This window comes from Stegostoma tigrinum, chromosome 29 (genome assembly GCF_030684315.1).
Source record: "Stegostoma tigrinum isolate sSteTig4 chromosome 29, sSteTig4.hap1, whole genome shotgun sequence".
Classification (NCBI taxonomy): domain Eukaryota; kingdom Metazoa; phylum Chordata; class Chondrichthyes; order Orectolobiformes; family Stegostomatidae; genus Stegostoma; species Stegostoma tigrinum.
Genome location: NC_081382.1, coordinates 44964288 through 44986935, shown reverse-complemented (window position 1 = coordinate 44986935; position 22648 = coordinate 44964288). Strand labels below are relative to the sequence as shown.

The window sequence follows — 22648 nt, the reverse complement described above, 5'->3', positions numbered from 1 at the left end:
AGAAAGTGCTGGTGATGCTCAGCAGGCCTGGCAATATCTGTGGAGAGAAAGCAGCATTAATGTTGCAGGTCCAGTGCCCCTTCCTCAGAATTGATAGTAGCTGGGAAATGTTTGGTATATTTGGGAAAGACAGGGTGTGGGGAGAGGGACGGTGGAGATGGGGCCCAGAGAGAGAGAGAGAGAGAGAGAGACCGGGGCCATCCCACTGCAGCGAATGGGCATATCCAGTTTTCTCTCTCTCCCTGCTTTTAGGAACTCCATGGCGTATCACTGCATCCACACACCTGACTGGTTTGTGGTCGAATTGTGAAGTTACAGCCTTGTGGCTCATGTTGGGACGTTTTGAATGTTAAATGTGTGATATGAGTGTGATATGTTGATGCAGACAGTGGGGTATACAGCATCATGTAAACACACAAGAAACTGGTGAGCTTAATCACCACAGGCAGGGGCCGACACTGAAACACATATGGGGAGTGTTGCCCTTTCAGGGGGCATTACTGTGGGAGTGCTGCCCTATCGGGGGCATTTCTGAGGGAGTGCTCCCTATCGGGGGCATTTCTGAGGGAGAACTGCCCTGTCAGGGGGCATTACTGCGTGTGTACTGTCAGGGGGCATTACTGAGGGTGTGCTGCCCTATCGGGGGCATTTCTTAGTGTGTACTGTCAGGGGACATTACTGAGGGTGTGCTGCCCTCTCAGGGGGCATTACCGAGTGGGTACTGTCTGGGGGCATTACTGAGGGTGTGCTGCCCTATCGGGGGCATTTCTTAGTGTGTACTGTCAGGGGACATTACTGAGGGTGTGCTGCCCTCTCAGGGGGCATTACCGAGTGGGTACTGTCAGGGGGCATTACTGAGGGTGTGCTGCCCTATTGGGGGCATTACTGAGTGTGTACTGTCAGGGGGCATTACAGAGGGTGTGCTGCCCTATTGGAGGCATTTCTGAGGGAGTGCTGCCCTGTCAGGGGGTATTACTGAGGGAGAGCTGCTCTGCCTGGAGGCATTACTAAAGGAGAACTGCCCTGTCAGGGGGTATTACTGAAGGAGTGCAGCCCTGTCAGGGACCATTACTGAAGGAGTGCAGCCCTGTCAGGGGGCATTACTGTGGGAGTACAGCCCTGACAGGGGCATGTTACTGTGGGAGTGCCGCCCTGTCAGGGGGCATTACTGAGTGTGTACTGTCAGGGGGTATTACTGAGGGAGTGCTGTCCTGTCAGGGGGTATTGCTGAGGGAGAGCTGCTCTGTCTGGAGGCATTACTAAAGGAGAACTGCCCTGTCAGGGGGTATTACTGAAGGAGTGCAGCCCTGTCAGGGGGCATTACTGTGGGAGTGCAGCCCTGACAGGGGCTTCTTACTGTGGGAGTGCTGCCCTGTCAGGGGACATTACTGTGAGAGCACTGTCAGGGGGTATTACTGAGGAAGTGCTGCCCTATTGGGGGCATTACTGTGAGAGCACTGACAGGGGGTATTACTGAGGGAGTGCTGTCCTGTCAGGGGGTATTACTGAGGGAGTGCAACCCTGTCAGGGGGTATTACTGAGGGAGTACTACTCAGACAGGGGGTATTACTGAAGGATTACTACTCAGACAGGGGGTAATACTGAGGGAGTGCAGCCCCGTCAGGGGGTAATACTGAGGGAGTGCAGCCCAGACAGTGGGTATTACTGAGGGAGTGCAGCCCAGACAGTGGGTATTACTGAGGGAGTGCTGCCCAGACAGGGGATATTACTGAGGGAGTACTACTCAGACAGGGGGTATTACTGAAGGAGTACTACTCAGACAAGGGGTATTACTGAAGGAGTGATGCCCAGACAAGGGGTGTTACTGAGGGAGTACTACTCAGACAGGGGGTATTACTGAAGGAGTACTACTCAGACAGGGTGTATTACTGAGGGGGTGCAGCCCTGTCAGGGGGTATTACTGTGGGAGCATTGACAGGGGATATTACTGAGGGAGTGCAGCCCAGACAGGGGTTATTACTGAGGGAGTGCTGCCCTGTCAGGGGGTATTACTGAGGGAGTGCAGCCCTGTAAGTGGGTATTACTGAGGGAGTGCAGCCCTGTAAGGGGGCGTTTCTGAGGGAGTGCTGCCCAGACAGCGGGTATTACTGAGGGAGTGCTGCCCTGTCAGGGGCTATTACTGAGGGAGTGCTGCCCTGTAAGGGGGCGTTTCTGAGGGAGTGCTGCCCAGACAGCGGGTATTACTGAGGGAGTGCTGCCCTGTCAGGGGCTATTACTGAGGGAGTGCTGCCCTATTGGGGGCATTACTGTGAGAGCACTGACAGGGGGTATTACTGAGGGAGTGCTGTCCTGTCAGGGGGTATTACTAAGGGAGTGCAACCCTGTCAGGGGGTATTACTGAGGGAGTACTACTCAGACAGGGGGTATTACTGAAGGATTACTACTCAGACAGGGGGTAATACTGAGGGAGTGCAGCCCCGTCAGGGGGTAATACTGAGGGAGTGCAGCCCAGACAGTGGGTATTACTGAGGGAGTGCAGCCCAGACAGTGGGTATTACTGAGGGAGTGCTGCCCAGACAGGGGGTATTACTGAGGGAGTACTACTCAGACAGGGGGTATTACTGAAGGAGTACTACTCAGACAAGGGGTATTACTGAAGGAGTGATGCCCAGACAAGGGGTGTTACTGAGGGAGTACTACTCAGACAGGGGGTATTACTGAAGGAGTACTACTCAGACAGGGTGTATTACTGAGGGGGTGCAGCCCTGTCAGGGGGTATTACTGTGGGAGCATTGACAGGGGATATTACTGAGGGAGTGCAGCCCAGACAGGGGTTATTACTGAGGGAGTGCTGCCCTGTCAGGGGGTATTACTGAGGGAGTGCAGCCCTGTAAGTGGGTATTACTGAGGGAGTGCTGCCCTGTCAGGGGGTATTACTGAGGGAGTGCAGCCCTGTAAGGGGGCGTTTCTGAGGGAGTGCTGCCCAGACAGCGGGTATTACTGAGGGAGTGCTGCCCTGTCAGGGGCTATTACTGAGGGAGTGCTGCCCTGTCAGGGGGTATTACTGAGGGAGTGCAGCAATGTTAAAGGTGAAATAGCTGCCCAGAGGTTGGTATCCCAGAACCAAGTCTCCGTGTATTTCCGTGCAAAGTCCCTGGCACTGATCCAGATCCCTCAGAGCCAGCTCTCGGATGGGACCAGAAATTATCTGTCTGTCAGCCTGGGCTCCCTGATTGGACCAGATTAACGACCCCAACCAGGGAACTCATATTCATTGAGGTTCCACCTTGCTGACCCCATTACCACCACCAGAGCCGGTCATTACTGAGGGACAACACCATTGTACAAAGTCCACACAGTGACAGAAATCTACAGCACAAGATAAGGCCCTTCAGCCCATTGAGTTCATGCCAGTCACAAACAACCAGCAAACTATACTGAGATAACGCGGTCTGGAGCTGGAGGAACACAGCAGGCCAGGCAGTATCAGAGGAGCAGGAAAGCTGACATTACTGGTTTTTCTGATGAAGGGTCTAGGCCAGAAAAGTCAGCCTTCCTGCTTCTCTGACGCTGCCAGGCCGTGTTACCTCAGATTCTCCAGCACCTGCAGTTCCTACTGTCTCCCGGTCTGTCCAATGTCTCTTCAATGCTGGAGCTCACCAGCCCAGACACCATTCCAAAGCAATCACAACCCAACCATCATGTGGGTTGCAGAACTGCACTCAATATTCCAGCTGTGGGTAAGTCAATATTTTACTCAGTTCCATACCCATCCCCCTGCTCTGAAACTCTGTGGCTTGGTCAATAAAGGCAACTATCTCACCTGCCTTCTTGAACACTTTATCTACTTTGTCCCGATACTTTAACAGACAGGTAGATATGCACCCACATGCACGCAACCCAACAAAATTCCCTCTGACCCTTGGTGCCTTACCAGGGCGCTCCCTCAGCACTGACCCTCCGACAGTGCGGCGCTCCCTCAGCACTGACCCTCCGACAGTGCCCACTCCCTCAGCACTGACCCTCCGACAGTGCCCGCTCCCTCAGCACTGACCCTCCGACAGTGCCCGCTCCCCCAGCACTGACCCTCCGACAGTGCCCGCTGCCTCAGCACTGACCCTCTGACAGTGCGGCGCTCCCTCAGCACTGACCCTCCATCAGTGCGGCGCTCCCCCAGCACTGACCCTCCGACAGTGCGGCGCTCCCTCAGCACTGACCCTCTGACAGTGCGGCGCTCCCCCAGCACTGACCCTCCGACAGTGCCCGCTTCCTCAGCACTGACCCTCCGACGGTGCGGCACTACCTCAGCACTGACCCTCCGACAGTGCCCACTCCCTCAGCACTGACCCTCCGACAGTGCGGCGCTCCCTCAGCACTGACCCTCCAACAGTGCCCACTCCCCCAGCACTGACCCTCCGACAGTGCCCACTCCCTCAGCACTGACCCTCTGACAGTGCGGCTCTCCCTCAGCACTGACCCTCCGACAGTGCCTGCTCCCTCAGCACTGACTCTCCGACAGTGCCCGCTCCCTCAGCACTGACCCTCTGACAGTGCGGCTCTCCCTCAGCACTGACCCTCCGACAGTGCCTGCTCCCTCAGAACTGACCCTCTGACAGTGCGGCTCTCCCTCAGCACTGACCCTCCGACAGTGCAGCTCTCCCTCAGCACTGACCCTCCGACAGTGCCCACTCCCTCAGCACTGACCCTCCGACAGTGCCTGCTCCCTCAGAACTGACCCTCTGACAGTGCGGCTCTCCCTCAGCACTGACCCTCCGACAGTGCAGCTCTCCCTCAGCACTGACCCTCCGACAGTGCCCACTCCCTCAGCACTGACCCTCCGACAGTGCCCGCACCGTCAGCACTGACTCTCTGACAGTGCAGTGCTCCCCCAGCACTGACTCTCCGACAGTGCGGTGCTCCCTCAGCACTGACCCTCCGACAGTGCGGCGCTCCCCCAGCACTGACCCTCCGACAGCGCGGCGCTCCCTCAGCACTGACCCTCCGACAGTGCCTGCTCCCACAGCACTGACCCTCCAACAGTGTGGCACTCCATCAGCGCTGACCCTCCGACAGTGCCCACTCCCTCAGCACTGATTGTTTTCTCGAGTGTATGTGGTGTGATTTATATGGATCGACTGGAGAGTTCGGCAGATAAATGGCAGATGGAGTTCAATCCGGGCAAATGCGAGGTGATGCATTTTGGAAGATCAAATTCAAGGGTGATCTATACAGTAAATGGAAAAGTCTTAGGGAAAATTGATGAACAGAGAGATCTGGGTGTTCAGGTCTATTGTACCCTGAAAGTGGCAACGCAGGTCAATAGGATGGTCTAGAAGGTATATGGCATGCTTTCCTTCATTGGACGGGGTATTGAGTACAAGAGTTGGCAGGTCATGTTGCAGTTGTATAAGACTTTCGTTCGGCCACATTTGGAGTACTGTGTGCAGTTCTGGTCGCCACATTACCAAAAGAATATTGATGCTTTGGAGAGGGTGCAGAGGTGGTTCACCAGGATGTTGCCTGGTATGGAGGGTGCTAGCTATGAAGACAGGTTGAATAGATTAGGATTATTTTCATTAGAAAGACGGAGGTTGAGGGGGGACCTGATTGAGGTCTACAAAATCATGAGGGTATAGACAGGGTGGATAGCAAAAAGCTTTTTCCCAGAGTGGGGGACTCAATTACTAGGGGTCATGAGTTCAAAGTGAGAGGAGGAAAGTTTAAGGGAGATATGCGAGGAAAGTTCTTTACACAGAGGGTGGTGGGTGCCTGGAACGCGTTGCCAGTGAAGGTGGTAGACGCAGACACATTAGCGTCTTTTAAGATATATTTGGACAGGTACGTGGATGGGCAGGGAGCAAATGGACACAGACCGTTAGAAAATAGATGACAGGTTTAGACAGAGGATCTTGATCGGCGCAGGCTTGGAGGGCTGAAGGGCCTGTTCCTGTGCTGTAGGTTTCTTTGTTTCTTTAATTTGAATTTATAGCCTTGAGACTGAGCTGAGGGTGCTCACTGCAGTCAGTCGAGTGAGGTCCTGTCTCTGTGACACACTGTCAGGCATTGAGCCTTTGTCCCCCTACAACCACACATCAACGAATACCAGTCACGGTTGGATATAGAGCAGTTTTTCCGCCGCCTTCGCCTCCACGCCTACTTCTTCTACCGGGAACCTAACCCTCCCTCCGCTGACCCCTTCACCCGCTTCCAACACAAGCCCTCCTCCTGGACACCACCCCCAGGCCTCCTACCTTCCCTCGACCTCTTCATCTCCAACTGCCGTCGAGACATTAACCGCCTCAACCTCTCCACCCCTCTCACCCACTCCAACCTCTCCCCTGCAGAACGGGCAGCCCTCCGCTCCTACCCCAACCTCACCATCAAACCCGCAGACAAGGGTGGCGCAGTGGTAGTATGGCGCACTGACCTCTACATCGCCGAGGCCAAACGCCAACTCTCCGACACCACCTCCTACTGCCCCCTCGATCATGACCCCACACCCAAGCACCAAACCATCATCTCCAACACCATTCATGACCTCATCACCTCAGGGGACCTCCCACCCACAGCCTCCAACCTCATTATTCCCCAACCCCGCACGGCCCGTTTCTATCATCTTCCCAAAATCCACAAACCTGCCTGCCTTGGTCGACTCATTGTCTCAGCCTGCTCCTGCCCCACCGAACTCATCTCCACCTATCTGGACTCCATTTTCTCCCCTTTGGTCCAGAAACTCCCTCCCTACGTTCGTGACACCACCCACACTCTCCACCTCCTCCACGACTTCCAATTCCCTGGCCCCCAACACCTCATTTTCACCATGGACGTCCAGTCCCTATACACCTGTATTCCTCATGCAGATGGCCTCAAGGCCCTCCGCTTCTTCCTGTCCCGCAGGCCCGACCAGTCCCCCTCCACCGACACCCACATCCGCCTAGCCGAACTCGTCCTCACCCTCAACAACTTCTCTTTCGATTCCTCCCACTTCCTACAGACTAAGGGGGTGGCCATGGACACCCGCATGGGCCCCAGCTATGCCTGCCTCTTTGTAGGTTACATGGAACAGTCCCTCTTCCGCACCTACACAGGCCCCAAACCCCACCTCTTCCTCTGTTACATTGATGACTGTATCGGCTCTGCCTCTTGCTCCCCAAAGCAGCTCGAACAGTTCATCCACTTCACCAACACCTTCCACCCCAACCTTCAGTTCACCTGGGCCATCTCCAGCACATCCTCACCTTCCTGGGCCTCTCAGTCTCCATCTCAGACAACCAGCTTGTAACTGATGTCCATTTCAAGCCCACCGACTCCCACAGCTACCTAGAATACACCTCCTCCCACCCACCCTCCAGCAAAAATTCCATCCCCTATTCCCAAGTCGTCCGCCTCCGCCGCATCTGCTCCCACGATGAGGCATTCCACTCCCGCACATCCCAGATGTCCAAGTTCTTCAAGGACCGCAACTTTCCACCCACAGTGGTCGAGAACACCCTTGACCGCGTCTCCCGCATTTCCTGCAACACATCCCTCACACCCCGCCCCCGCCACAACCGCCCAAAGAGGATCCCCCTCATTCTCTCACACCACCCCACCAACCTCCGGATACCACGCATCATCCTCTGACACTTCCGCCATCTACAATCCGACCCCACCACCCAAGACATTTTTCCATCCCCACCCTTGTCTGCTTTCCAGAGAGACCACTCTCTCCATGACTCCCTTGTTCGCTCCACACTGCCCCACAACCCCACCACACCCGGCACCTTCCCCTGCAACCGCAGGAAGTGCTACACTTGCCCCCACACCCCCTCCCTCACCCCTATCCCAGGCCCCAAGATGACTTTGCATATTAAGCAGAGGTTCACCTGCACATCTGCCAATGTGGTATACGGTATCCATCGTACCCGGTGTGGCTTCCTCTACATTGGGGAAACCAAGCGGAGGCTTCGGGACCGCTTTGCAGAACATCTCCGCTCGGTTCGCAATAAACAACTGCACCTCCCAGTCGCGAACCATTTTAACTCCCCCTCCCATTCCTCAGACGACATGTCCATCATGGGCCTCCTGCAGTGCCACAATGATGCCACCCGAAGGTTGCAGGAACAGCAACTCATATTCCGCTTGGGAACCCTGCAGCCCAATGGTATCATTGTGGACTTCACCAGCTTCAAAATCTCCCCTCCCCCCACTGCATCCCAAAACCAGCCCAGCCTGTCTCTGCCTCCCTAACCTGTTCTTTCTCTCACCCATCCCTTCCTCCCACCCCAAGCCGCACCTCCATTTCCTACCTACTGACCTCATCCCACCTCCTTGACCTGTCCGTCTTCCCTGGACTGACCTCCCCCTATACTCTCCTCTCCACCTATCTTCTTTTCTCTCCATCTTTGGTCCGCCTCCCCTTCTCTCCCTATTTATTCCAGTTCCCTCTCCCCACCCCCCTCTCTGATGAAGGGTCTAGGCCCGAAACGTCAGCTTTTGTGCTCCTGAGATGCTGCTTGGCCTGCTGTGTTCATCCAGCCTCTCATTTTATTATATTGAGCAGACTGTAGCAGGACATTGGCCAGATTAATCCATCAGCCTCCTGAGGAACAGTCGGTGCGTGTTCGGGCAATGTGAATCTGATTCCTTCCCATGGCTGGGCGAGTGAATGTGGCCTGTCAGTGAACAGAATGTCAGCAGGAATATGAGTCAGAAAGTGCCTTGTACACTAATGATTTGCACAGGGTGAGACCTGGTTTAAAATGTTTAAACAACACTTCAACATCATCATCACAAGATGAAGAGTAAAACTGGTCGATGATAAACTTTACAGAACAAAACCTGTCATTGTTTTCCACTAAATATAAAATTAAAATCAAAAGTTGGAGTTTTTGCATTGAGCGACGGTTTTGTGCTGTCAGTGTGACAATTCTTCAGGTCAGTGATAAGATGAATCTGTCAGAGGCCCTTGTTAGAAAGGAGCTGGGAGATCAGTGGGGAGCTGCTGAATGCAATTCTTCTCAAAACTCAATCAAGTCTGGCCATGGAAGGGTCTGAATGTAGGAATGGGAATTTCAGAAGTGAGGTGCTGTAGGTCTTTGGAGCTGGCGTGGATCATCACACCAGCTCCAGGAACAGTGTGAACTTGCTGCTGCTCAGGACCCAGTTTGCAGAGTATCAGTGAATGTCTGTGGAGAATGGCAGCTGTGGTTAGCAAGTGGCTCATTTTTAAGCCTTTTGGATGTGGAGTCCTGGGCAAAGCTGATTAAACCAATAAAGTCATGAGGACAAGAGTCTTACGTGGCGCCTCCCATGATTCACACTCTGTCTCATAATCTTCAGATGCCTCCTGGGGTTTGCCTGAACTGGGGTTCACTGGAGAAACTCAGCAAGCCATGCAGATAGACACAGAATTAATGTTAGAAATCTAAAGAATCTTCTTCAGAACAGTTCCCAGACTTGGGAAAGCCATACTGATGTGCTGTGGGTTGATGCACAATGCCACTAGGGAGGGAATTCCGGGATTTGGACCCAGTGACACTGAAGGAATACAATATATTTCCAAGTCAGGATGGTGAATGGCTTGGACGGGAACGTGCACGGGCTGCTTTGTCCTGGATGGTGTCAGGCTTCTTAAGTATTGTTGGGGCTGCACTCGTTGAAACAAGTGGGGAGTATTCCATCACACTCCTGACTTGTGCCTTGTAGATGGTGGACAGGCTTTGAGGGTTCGAGCTCTTTTCTCCAAGTTTGAGTCTAGACTGTAATGATATCCAGAGCTGAGTGGCCCTTGTGTAAGCCAAACTGTGTGTTAATGACTACGTAATTCCTTTGCAAGGGCAGCAACCTTTACCATCAAAAAAATCTGAAGAACCGTAGATCATAGAAATCAGAGGCGCTATTGATGGAAAAGCTCAGCAGGTCTGGCAGCATCTGTGGAGAGAAAGCAGAGTCAATGTTTTACATCCAGTGACCCTTCTTCAGAACCACTACCACCATGACAGGCTGAATAGTAAGTCCGTGCAGGCGGTCAAGTGTCACACGGTGAGAATAAAGTATCAACATTGGAATAGCAAGCGAAGGGATGCCCTACAATCTGATTGATTGAGGCAGAGAGATAATTACAGAAAATTAAAAATAAGGTGGTGCGAGAGACAAACCAAATGGCTGGAATAACATGATAGGTATAAGGGTGACATGCTGAGGGTCTAACCAAAGTGACAGGTAATCCTAAACTGTACAAACTCATTACGGTAGAGAGATTATAACAAGTTATTAAGTCGATGGTGTCCAAACAGTACAGTAAGGAAGATTTTACAGATAAGGAACAGTCTGGTGGGGGTTACATGGGGAGGCATGAACCTAAGATCACAGTTGAGGCTGTCTTCATGGGTATGGAACATGGCTATCAGTTTCTGCTCAGGCAGCCTGTGTTTATTGTGTATCTCGAAAGCCTCCTACTGATGTGAGTTGGCCAATGTTGTCTATCTCAAACACTGCAGGAAAGGATGCCCCAAGGCATAGTGTATCGGCGAGACTGTGTGGATGCTGCAACAACAGACGAATGGACACTGAGCAACAATTGCCAGACAGGAATGTTCCCCTCGCAGTTGGGGAACACTTCAGCAGGCAAGGGCATTCAGGATGTTCATCTTTGGGTAAGTGTCCTCTCAGGCGGACTTCGAGATACACAATAAACACAGGCTGCCTGAGCAGAAACTGATAGCCATGTTCCATACCCATGAAGACAGCCTCAACTGTGATCTTAGGTTCATGCCTCCCCATGTAACCCCCACCAGACTGTTCCTTATCTGTAAAATCTTCCTTACTGTCCTGTTTGGACACCATCGACTTAATAACTTGTTATAATCTCTCTACCGTAATGAGTTTGTACAGTTTAGGATTACCTGTCACTTTGGTTAGACCCTCAGCATGTCACCCTTATACCTATCATGTTATTCTAGCCATTTGGTTTGTCTCTCGCACCACCTTATTTTTAATTTTCTGTAATTATCTCTCTGCCTCAATCAATCAGATTGTAGGGCATCCCTTCACTTGCTATTCCAATGTTGATACTTTATTCTCACCGTGTGACACTTGGCCGCCTGCAGGGACTTACTATTCAGCCTGCCGACACTCCTGTCCCACCATTTGTACGATCTTTTGATCTTTCTGTCAGTGTGTTTCTCTTAACTTCACCTGAGAAAGGAGCAGTGCTCCAAAAGCTCGTGATTTCAAATAAACCTGTGGATTATAATCTGGTGTTGGATTACTTTCCTGATGATCGAGAGGAGACTGATGGGCGGTAATTGGCGGGGTTGGATCTGTCCCACTTTTTGTGTACAGGACATACCTGGGCAATTTTTCACATTGTTGGGTAGATATCAGTGTGGTAACTGTTTTGGAACAGCTTGGCTAGGGGAGCACAAGTCTTCAGTCCTATTGCCGGAATGTTATCAGGGCTGGTAGCCTTTGCAGTATCCAGTGTCTCTAGCCATTTCTTGATATCACGTGGAGTGAATCGAATTGGTTGAAAACTGGCGTCTGTAATGATGGGGACCACTGAAGGAGGACATGATGGATCGTCCACTTGGCACTTCTAGCTGAAGATTGCTGTGATTGCTTCATCCTTATCCTTTGCACTGACAGCTTGGTTCTTCCATCATTGATGATGGGGATATCTGTGGATCCTCTTCCTCCAGTGAGTTGTTCAATTGTCCATCACTATTCACAACTGAATACGGCAGGACTGCAGAGCTTAGATCTGATCTGTTGGTTGTGGGATCACTTAGCTCTGTCTATCACTTTGTGCTTTCACTGTTTGGCATGCTGTTTAGTGGCTTCACCAAGTTGATACCCCATCTTCGGGTATACCTGGTGCTGCTCCTGGCATGCCCTCCTGCACTGTCCTTTGAACCAGGGTTAATCCCCTGGCTTGATGGTAATGACTGAGTCGGGGTCACGCCTGGCCATGAGGTTCTAGAGTACAATTCTGCTGCCGTTGATGGCCCACAGCACCTCATGGATGCCCAGCACTGAGGCGCTAGATCTGTGTGAAGCCTGTCCCATTTAGCACGGGGATAGTGCTGCACTGTTTTCTGTGTTTCTGGGGTAGTTTCTGTAAAAGGGGCTGGTTTCTAGTTTGGGAAGATAAGGAGTTGATTTGTCTGGGGGGTTGGGGGTGGTTTTTGTATTTGAGGGGGCAGGCAGTGATTCTGTTTTGGGGGTGGGGTGTGTTACAGGCTCTCGGGCTGTCCGTGTTGTAAATGATCGACCAGATCGAGAGAGCGAGTGTCTCTCCGCCTCCTCGCGGGAGTGAAGTAACTCAGTTTGTCAGAGTGAGTGAGTGAGTGAGTGAGAGAGAGAGAGCTACTGCTGGGCGGCTCAGTCGCTGCGGTACAGGGACCGGGGCAGAAGAGAAGCAGGAACCCCCTTCCTCCCCACCCCCTGCTGCTGGCTCAGTGCGACTGCCTGAGGTATGAGGGTCTCTGGGGGAGGGGGTGGGGGCAATAATCTGTGTCCGTCCCAGGGACAGAGAGCTCTCTCTGGGATTCACCCTCTGTCTGTGTCAGTGTGTGTTTGAGTGTTTCTGTGCTGTGTTTGTCCTCTCGGCCAGCACTGAATGTTCTCGAAGTTTCTTTTAGTCTCTGTGTTTGTTCTGATTGCTCAATCTGAACCTCTAGTGAAAGCCTGAGCTCGGCAAAAGCTGACTCGCAGCAGCTGGTTGTTGGGGCGGGGATTGCTGTAACTTTTCTCTTTTTGATATTCATTCAGCTCGCTCCTGTTCCCGTCCCCACAGCCATGGGTGTAAAAATAGCTGCTCGATTCCCTGGCTGTGTTGTACTGAAGGAGGAGGGTCCTCTCTTTCACTGATTTCGCATTCATGGTATAGGGCTCATGTCACTTTTCAAACACAGCCAGCCTGCGGGCTTTAACCCTTTACTTGCCGCCTGAGATCTCAGCCGTGTTGCTTAGCACAGCCGCCAGGTTGTAATGAAAGCAGATCTTGCTGGAGAAACTCAGCAGGTCTGGCAGAATCTGTGGAGAGAGAGAAACAGTTAGTGTTTCCCGTCCAGTGTGACTCTAATTTAGAAAGTTCAAAGTGTGCCTGCGGCAGTTGTTAGTCGGGAACCTGCCATAAAGAGTTTGGAAAATGTTGCTGAGGTGTTTCCATTGCTCCTCCGTGGTCTCTGTTTCTGATTCTCTCCCTGCAGGTGCAGTGTCTTGGGGTGATTCTCCCTGTTCAGTTTTTGTGAGATTATCATTAGTACCCACCCTGGATAATTATGTTCTATTATACCATTCAGTACCACCAGTGCCATGTCGGCAGGTGTGGGAGATGGTCTCTGTCCAGGACAGAATCCACAGCCGTGACACAATGACCAGTCAATCTGCTACTTTTGCTGCTGTTATTTCAGAATCAACAACTGCTCTACACCAGTGCCCTGGTATCCCCAACATTCAACACTGTGGGCCTAGTACAGGAAAATAGAACCACTGTCATCCACAGAGACAGTGGCAGCTGCAGACGCTGGAGAATCCGAGATAATAAAGTGTGAAGCTGGATGAACACAGCAGGCCAAGCAGCATCTTAGGAGCTCAAAAGCTCTCTGATGAAGGGTCTAGGCACGAAACGTCAGCTTTTGTGCTCCTGAGATGCTGCTTGGCCTGGTGTGTTCATCCAGCCCCACACTTTGTCATCCACAGAGATAGTAGGAACTGCCGATGCTGGAGAATCTGATATAACACGGTGTAGAGCTGGATGAACTCAGCAGGCCAAGCTGGATCAGAGGAGCAGGAAAGTTATTTTCTGAAGAAGAGTCTCGACCTGAAACGCCAGCTTTCCTGCTCCTCTGATGCTGTTTGGCCTGCTGTGTTCATCCAGCTTCACACCGTGTTATCCCAGTGTCCGCCACAGTCTAAGAACCAAAACAACCGCGGATGCTGTAAATTTCAGGAACAGAAACAAAGTTGCTGGCAATGCTCAGCAGGTCTGGCAGCAACTATGGAGGAGAAAACAGAGTTAACGTTTCGGGTCTGGTGACCAGAACAGTTTTGGCATACAGACTGTCGGGGCCAAAGGACTCTTCTGTGTATCATTCTTTAATATTGTGCAAATCTATAAACAGAGAGTATTTGAGAGTTATATTCAACTGGAAAGATTAATAGGGGCCCTCCCACCACAGAGGCTGCCTGACCTCAGAATCTCCAGCAATATTTTGTTTTTGTTTCAGATTTCCAGCACCTGCAGCATATATTTATCTTTTATTATCAAACTGAAAAATCTCCACTCTTCTTCCAAAAGGAACTGTTCATCTAGTGATGCCCCGGCAAAGTGGGGAGGGTATGTCTTTTCCCCCTGTCTGAATTTACTCTGCGCTCAGGTCAATACAAATGAAAACTGAGGTTAAAACAGTGTTCCAGCAGTTTAAGGTCCCACCTGGCACAGTTGTTTAGGCTTTGGTTTGTTAGTATGAGCATGTATTGTACAGGTCTCTCTGCCTGTTGGTATTGACAGCAGTCGTCAGGTTACATTCATCATGAATAATTGTCCAAACCTTGGTCCCTGTCAGTCTCACTCTCACACACACATTCTCTCTCTCTCTCACTCTCACACACATTGTCTCACTCTCTCTCACACACATTCTCTCTCTCGCTCTCACACACATTCTCTCTCTCGCTCTCACACACATTCTCTCACTCGCTCTCACACACATTCTCTCACTCGCTCTCACACACATTCTCTCTCTCTCTCACACACATTCTCTCTCTCGCTCTCACACACATTCTCTCTCTCGCTCTCACACACATTCTCTCTCTCGCTCTCACACACATTCTCTCACTCTCTCTCACACACATTCTCTCTCACTCTCACACACACATTCTCTCTCTCGCTCTCTCGCACATACACACATTCTCTCACTCTCTCACACACACATTCTCTCACTCTCTCTCACACACATTCTCTCACTCTCTCTCACACACATTCTCTCTCTCGCTCTCTCGCACATACACACATTCTCTCACTCTCTCTCACACACATTCTCTCACTCTCTCTCACACACATTCTCTCACTCGCTCTCTCGCACATACACACATTCTCTCACTCTCTCTCACACACATTCTCTCACTCTCTCTCACACACATTCTCTCACTCGCTCTCTCGCACATACACACATTCTCTCACTCTCTCTCACACACATTCTCTCACTCTCTCTCACACACATTCTCTCACTCTCTCTCACACACATTCTCTCTCACTCTCTCACACACATTCTCTCACTCTCTCTCACACATTTTGTCACAATCTCACAAACACTCTCTCTCTCACACAAACTCTCACGTACACATTCTCTCACTCTCTCTCACACACATTCTCTCACTCGCTCTCTCGCACATACACACATTCTCTCACTCTCTCTCACACACATTCTCTCACTCTCTCTCACACACATTCTCTCACTCTCTCTCACACACATTCTCTCACTCTCTCTCACACACATTCTCTCTCACTCTCTCACACGCATTCTCTCTCACTCTCTCACACATTTTGTCACAATCTCACAAACACTCTCTCTCTCACACAAACTCTCACGTACACATTCTCTCGCTGTCACACTCTCACTCACACACATTCTCTCTCTCGCACATACACACATTCCCTCTGTGCTGATTGAAGATGTCCCAAGCAAATGATGAGCGATCCTGTCCAACATACAGCAAATCTCATCCAAACATCTCCTTTGTGCTCACTGACCTACACTTGCTCCCAGGTAAGAAACAAATTGATTTTAAATGTTTGCCCCTAATTTAGATCTCTTCATGTTGTTAACTGTTGCTACCTCAGCCCCAACATCCCCACAACACTCTCCCATTCTGATCTTGTGAGCATTGTCATTTTTCATTTCGCTGCCATTTGCAGCCATCCCTTCAGTTACCTGGGCTCTTTGCGTATTCCTCCCAAACTCGCTGCCTCACCATTCTCCTCTGACATGATCAAACCTTTTTTGGTTGGTATGCTATTTGATTTTGGTTTGGTGTCTGAGATTGAGGCCATTGGAAGGTTTCCCTACATTAAAGCTGCAATATAAATGCATCAGCTTTTGTTGATAAAAATAGAAATTGCTGGAAAAGCTCAGCAGGTCTGGCAGTATCCATGGAGAGAAATGAGAGTTAATGTTTCAGGCTGAGTGATCCTGCCTCAGATATGACGGTAGCTAGGAAAATTTTGGTTTATATACAGAAGATAGGGTTGGTGGCAGTGGTGGTCAGGTGTAAATGATAGGTGGGATAGAGTCTAAAGAGAGAGTAGCGCAGTTGGACAGACAAAGGAATGGATAACGATCTGGTTGGGAGGGTGAATAGCTGTTAATGGGGACTGTTGATAGCTAACGATGGGGGGTGTATAATAGCAGACTGTGAGATAACAAGGCCTGGTGGTGGGAGCTGGGATAAAACATGTGTGAGCTCAAACCCCGAAGTTATTGAACTCAATATTAAGTCTGGATGGTGCAGGGTCACCAGGCAGAAAATGAAGTGCTGGTTTACTTGAGCTTTGTGTAGTATGGCATAAGACACACAAAATGAGAGAGATGAATGGCCTGGTGTGGGAGAAGTGGGTTCTAGATTGTGGCCAAGTGGCACCAGCATGGGAAAAAGGTCAGGCCTGAATAGTTGGAATGATCTAAACCTGGATGTGATGGAACCAATGTTCCCACAAACCACTGGGAAGTGGAGAGGGCTTCAAACTCAACAGCAAGGGAACAATGTGGACATATGTGGTATATGAAAGATCGCAGACCGGGTAAAAGCAGAATATAGCGATATAAGGAATGTGGATCAGTGAATGAAAAAAACAGCAGAGACAAAAAGCAGAATCCACCAACAAACAGGAAAGATATTACCAAGATAACAAAACATCAAAATGTAGGGCTCTGTATCCGAATGTATGTAGCATTCATTGTGAAGTGAACAAATTGACAGTGCTTATTGAAGCGAATCTGGTACCCAGCTTGGAGTCACAGTTGCAGAATGACAAGGATTGAGTCCTGAATGTTGAGGAATATATGACATTCAAGAAGAATAGGAAGCTTGATCACTGGTGGGGAGGTAGCAGTGTTAGTGAAGGATAGGATTAGGGCAATTGTTAGAGATAACCTTGGTTCATCTTGGTTTTGTGCTCCTGAGATGCTGCTTGGCCTGCTGTGTTCATCCAGCTCCACACTTTGTTGTCTCAGATTCTCCAGCATCTGCAGTTCACGTTATCTCAGGATGTGGAATCAGTTTGGGTGGAGATGAACAATATGAAGGGAAAGAAGTCATTAGTGGGAGTAATTTACAGGTTTCCTGAAATTTTGTCCCACATTGCGGTTACCATGTAAGCACAAATATTAGAACGGACCAGACAGCGGGTGATTTTATTTCTTGGTATTGCATAATGTGACAGGATTAATTACTCACCTCTGAGTGAAGGCACTCCTCCAGAGTAGTAACAAAAATATTACTGAATTTTACATACCGTTTAGAAAGAGTAAGGGTGGGTCTAAGATGAATGTTTCACAGTTAATTGTGGGCATGAAAGCTCAGCCAGCTGAAGCAAGCTGGCATTCCAGGGTTAGGGATAAATCAGCAGACACACAATGGCAGATAAAGCTTAATACTCAGAAAACCTCAAAGTAATCAGGAAGAGTCAGCATTATTCTGTCAAAGGGAAATAATGTTTAACTGATTTATACCTGTTGTTTGAAGAGTAACATGCTGTCGATAAACGGGAGGCTGTAGATTAACTGCAGTTGGATTTCCAAAAGGCATTTGATAAGGTCATATGTCAAAGGCCATTATGGAAAATGAAAGCTGGGATGAAAGGTGTAGCAGGTGACTGTTTGGCTGGTTTGGTGGATTATACAGATCAGACATAGATACCATCTCCAGGGAGAATTGAGACCTGGAACAAGCAAGTTGTCTTTAAGTTGGAAAGGTTGGGGTAGTTTAGAAGAGACAGGGATCACTTGATTGAAGTGGATGGGATCCTGATTGGTCTCAACAGAACAGATGTGGAAAAGGCAACTCTCTTTGTGGGTCAGGCCAGAACCAAAGGTCACTGTTATCAATTTAGCTGTTTCAGGAAAATGCTGAATTTGTGCTCTGCTGTTTCAATTTCCAAATGATTTTGAACATAACAATATATTTGTTTTCAACTCAGCATAAAATGACAGACAGACTATCCAGTGACTCTCCAAAAGTATCATTCACTGAAAGTGAGTGGGAAAAAATTGATAGGACAAAGACATTTACCCCAGTGAGAATCAGTGTGTGTGGGACTGTACCCCAGTGAGGGTCAGTGTGTGCGGGACTGTACCCCAGTGAGGGTCAGTGTGTGCGGGACTATACCCCAGTGAGGGTCACTGTGTGCGGGACTGTACCCCAGTGAGGGTCACTGTGTGCGGGACTGTACCCCAGTGAGAGTCAGTGTGTGTGTGGGACTGTACCCCAGTGAGAGTCAATGTGTGTGGGAGCCATACCCCAGTGAGAGTCAGTGTGTATGGGACTGTACCCCAGTGAGAGTCAGTGTGTGTGGGACTGTACCCCAGTGAGAGTCAGTGCATGTGGGGCTGTACCCCAGTGAGAGTCAGTGTGTGTGGGGCTGTACCCCAGTGAGAGTCAGTGTGTGTGGGCCTGTACCCCAGTGAGAGTCAGTGTGTGGGGGACACTACCCCAGTGAGGGTCAGTGTGTGTGGGAGAAATGAGATTATACTAATGGAATGATTGGAATAGTGCATGAGCAGTTGGTATTAATGCTGTGCTGGGCAGAAACGTAAGGACTGAGTGTGAGACGGTGAACCCATCAGAACTGCTGATTTCTCTTGTTTTTAGTAAATATACAGTGAGATCTGCAGCCCACGCCTTGCCCGTCACATGGTACTGCCTCGTTGACCCAGATTTTTCTGCCTCATTCTACATGAAATTCTTGTAATATATTTACAAAGTTTTATGGCATTAATTAATGAAACCTAACCTTACCTTATCAATATCCTCATGGCCCCTTCAGCACACACTCTCTGGGTTTAAATATTAAAATTTTTCCTTCTGTTGTAATGAATGTTTGGAAAAGCATTCCTAGTGAGTGTGGCTGCTGTAGTGTGATTGTAATGAATCTTGTGCACTGAGCCCAGCACCAGGGAACTCATCTCCTCTCGTTGTGCTGCTGAAATGTTGCTCTTCTGCTGACAGGCTGCTTTCTCAGGAAATGGCACATTCTGTTGAGAGTCACAAACCCCACCTCTGTCTGTGGTCTCTTTCTGATGTTGAACCAGCCTGTACAACGTTGGGATCCTATTTCACCCTGAGTTTCCCGTCACTAAGTTTGTCTCCACCCGTTTTGTAATGTTGCCCATCTGTATCCCTGTCTGTGTTCCGGCACCGCTGAAACTCTTATTTTGTACTTGCTGTGACGTCTCATTCTGACCATTGCAAAGCTCTCCCGGCTGGTCTCCCACATTCTACCCTACCGCACTGCTCTCTGTGTCATTATTTGTATCCGATCCTGCTTACCCATCAGCCACTGGGCTCAGACCATTATTCCAGCCGCTTGGGTGTGTTGGATTTGACCTACCAACACTGCCAATAGAGTCAGAGAGACATACAGCACAGAAAGAGACCCCTCAGTCCAACCCATCCCTGCCGACCAGACATACTAAATTAATCTAGTCCCATTTGCCAGCATTTGGCTCAAATCCCTCTAAGCCCTTCCTATTCATGTACCCACCTAGGTGCTAATTAAATGCTGTAACTGTACCAGCCTCCACCACTTCCTCTGGCAGCTCACTCCACACATACACCACCCTCTGTGCGAAAAAGCTGCCCCCCAGGTCCCTTTTAAATCTTTGCCCTCTCACCTTAAACCTATGACCCTCTGGTTTTGGACTCCCCCACGCTGGGGAAAAGACCTTGTCTATTTACTCTATCCATATCCCTCATGATTTGACAAACTTCTGTCAGGTCACATCTCCCCCCCCACCCCCCCAGCCTCCGATGCTCCTGGGAAAGTAGCCCCTGCCTGTTCAGTGTCTCCCTACAAAAAATCAAAGTGTTTAAGATGATGAAAGGATTTGACCGTTCAAAAGGAGAATAACTATTTTCCTTGGCTGGAACATCCAGACCTCTCTCGTCTAAAATGCTGCTGGCGTCTATGAAAAGTTTCAAAATTGAGTAAGACAGATTTTTGAGAAGCAAGTGTATCTGTGGCAGGCAAATTAATTTAGGGTTGAAGTCACATCAGATCTGACTGAATGGTGAAACACTCGCTGAATCAAAGGGGTGAATGGTGAACTCTTGCTCCCATGTTCCTTGACTAAGTCCACTCTCCAATTCACACTGGGTGGAGCACATTGACTCTGGATCCCAAGAAGCTTCTTGTCTTCAATGCTTAAGAAGCTCAACAGCAAACAAGATAAATCTACTGCCCTTTGGCTGTTACTCCCTCCTCCATACAGTGACAGCAATATCTACCATCGACAACTGCACTGCAGCAATTCACCAAGGATCCTTCAACCACACAATGTGAAAGAAAGACTAACTTGCATTTGTGTAGCACCTTGCACGGCTTCAGAATATGCCAAAGCACTTCACAGCCAATGATACTCTTTCAAAGTGTAGTCTCTGGTTGTCTCCTGCATTATACAATCTGTGCACATCACGGTCCCACATCAGCAAAGATATAATAATCATAATCTTATTTTCAATAAGATTTGCTGAGAGATAAACATTCAGGTGATGATACTGACCTTCCTTTGCCCTTCTTTAAAATTATACCATGGGAACTTTTAAGTTTGCATGTGAGGAGAGCAGTAGCAGTTTAACATCTAATCCAAAAGATGGCACAATGTTGCAGTCCCTCAGAGCTGCGTTGAGAGTCTGTCTTACACCTCAGCATTTGGATTTGAATCCGTAATCTTCCAATTCAGACTCCTCGCTGAGCACCAACGTTGATGGCAGCATCTGTGGAGATATAACAGAGTCAATGTTTGAGCTTCTTAAACTCAGCCAAAAAGGCGAAATATTAACTAATAATCTTTCCACAGATGCTGTCTGACTTGCTGAATATTTCCAACATTTTCTGTTTCAGTTTCAGATTTCCATGTCCTATGGTCTGCAGAATTTTTGACTTTGACGCTGACCTTTCTGCAGAACCCTCCTAAAGGTCTTTCAGGGAAAAATTGCAATGGTTCAGTCATTCTAAATCTCTTCTTACAACCTACCTTGTGTCATTGAAAGTTGTAGATTTGAGTGACCAGGTGAGGAACACAGAGATTTAAATGACTAGCTCACTCCCGACTTTGTGAAAGATTATTTGCATAAAGGGCTGCATCTCCCTGGGCAAATGAGACGTATTGTATACAATGTGTGTTTCAAATGTTAACAATTGCTTGTCACACAGTGATTCCACAAGCTGCGTTTGTCTCCATTTGGTTTACTAAGCTGCGCAGAACATCAAACATTTACAGAGTTGAGATCCTGACCCAATAATCCAGCTGACAGCCCAAATGATGGAACGCCGCACTGTCGGAGAGTCAGTGCTGAGGGAGTGCCGCACTGTCGGAGGGTCAGTGCTGAGGGAGAGGGCACTGTCAGAGGGTCAGTGCTGAGGGAGTGTGCACTGTCGGAGGGTCAGTGCTGAGGGAACGGGCACTGTCGGAGGGTCAGCGCTGAGGGAGCGCCGCACTGTCGGAGGGTCAGCGCTGAGGGAGCGCCGCACTGTCGGAGAGTCAGTGCTGAGGGAGCGAGCACTGTCGGAGGGTCAGTGCTGAGGGAGCAGGCACTCTTGGGGGGTCAGTGCTGAGGGAGGGGGCACCGTCGGAGGGTCAGTGATGAGGGAGGGGGCACCATCGGAGGGTCTGTGCTGAGGAAGCGCCGCACTGTCGGAGGGTCAGTGCTGGGAGCGGGCACTGTTGGAGGGTCAATGCTGAGGGAGCGGGAACCGTCGGAGGGTCAGTGCTGAGGGAGTGGGCACTGTTGGAGGGTCAGTGCTGAGGGAGTGGGCACTGTCGGAGGGTCAGTGCTGAGGGAGGGGGCACTGTCGCAGGGTCAGTGCTGAGGGAGTGGGCACTGTCGGAGGGTCAGTGCTGAGGGAGGGGGCACTGTCGGAGGGTCAGTGCTGAGGGAGCGGGCACTCTTGGGGGGTCAGTGCTGAGGGAGGGGGCACCGTCGGAGGGTCAGTGATGAGGGAGGGGGCACCATCGGAGGGTCTGTGCTGAGGGAGTGGGCACTGTCGGAGGGTCAGTGCTGGGAGTGGGCACTGTTGGAGGGTCAATGCTGAGGGAGCGGGAACCGTCGGAGGGTCAGTGCTGAGGGAGCGGGCACTGTCGGAGGGTCAGTGCTGAGGGAGGGGGCACTGTCGCAGGGTCAGTGCTGAGGGAGTGGGCACTGTCGGAGGGTCAGTGCTGAGGGAGGGGGCACTGTTGGAGCTGCTGAATTTGCAACTAAACCAAGATCCTGGCTCCACCACTGTACCCCCTTTCCAACCCCTGTGTTGGACTTAACAGCTTCTGGGATTTTGTTCCCTTCCTTCTGAGATTGACATTCATCTCTGTAAACTTGTGGAACTGTTTGTGGGATCTTTCTCCCTCATTAGACTGCAGTACAATACTCACTGTCATGGAGAAGAATTGCCTGTGTATGAAATGTGTTCTGATCAGACCAGTCTTGATAG

At 50.1% G+C, this 22648-nt stretch overlaps 1 protein-coding gene across 4 annotated transcripts in view; it reads left to right on the top strand.

The window, feature by feature from the left end:
* Positions 1–12211: 12211 nt before the first annotated feature.
* Positions 12212–22648, top strand: part of LOC125465324 (retinoic acid receptor RXR-alpha-A) — a 120243-nt gene continuing 109806 nt past the window's right edge. The window contains exon 1 of one of the 4 annotated variants that reach the window (XM_048558648.2): positions 12212–12278. The gene's annotated coding sequence lies outside the window, so the exon portion shown is untranslated. Of the gene's footprint in view, positions 12279–12300; positions 12417–22648 lie in introns of those variants that run through there. The other 3 variants (XM_048558646.1, XM_059638174.1, XM_059638173.1) reach the window with 3 other exon arrangements.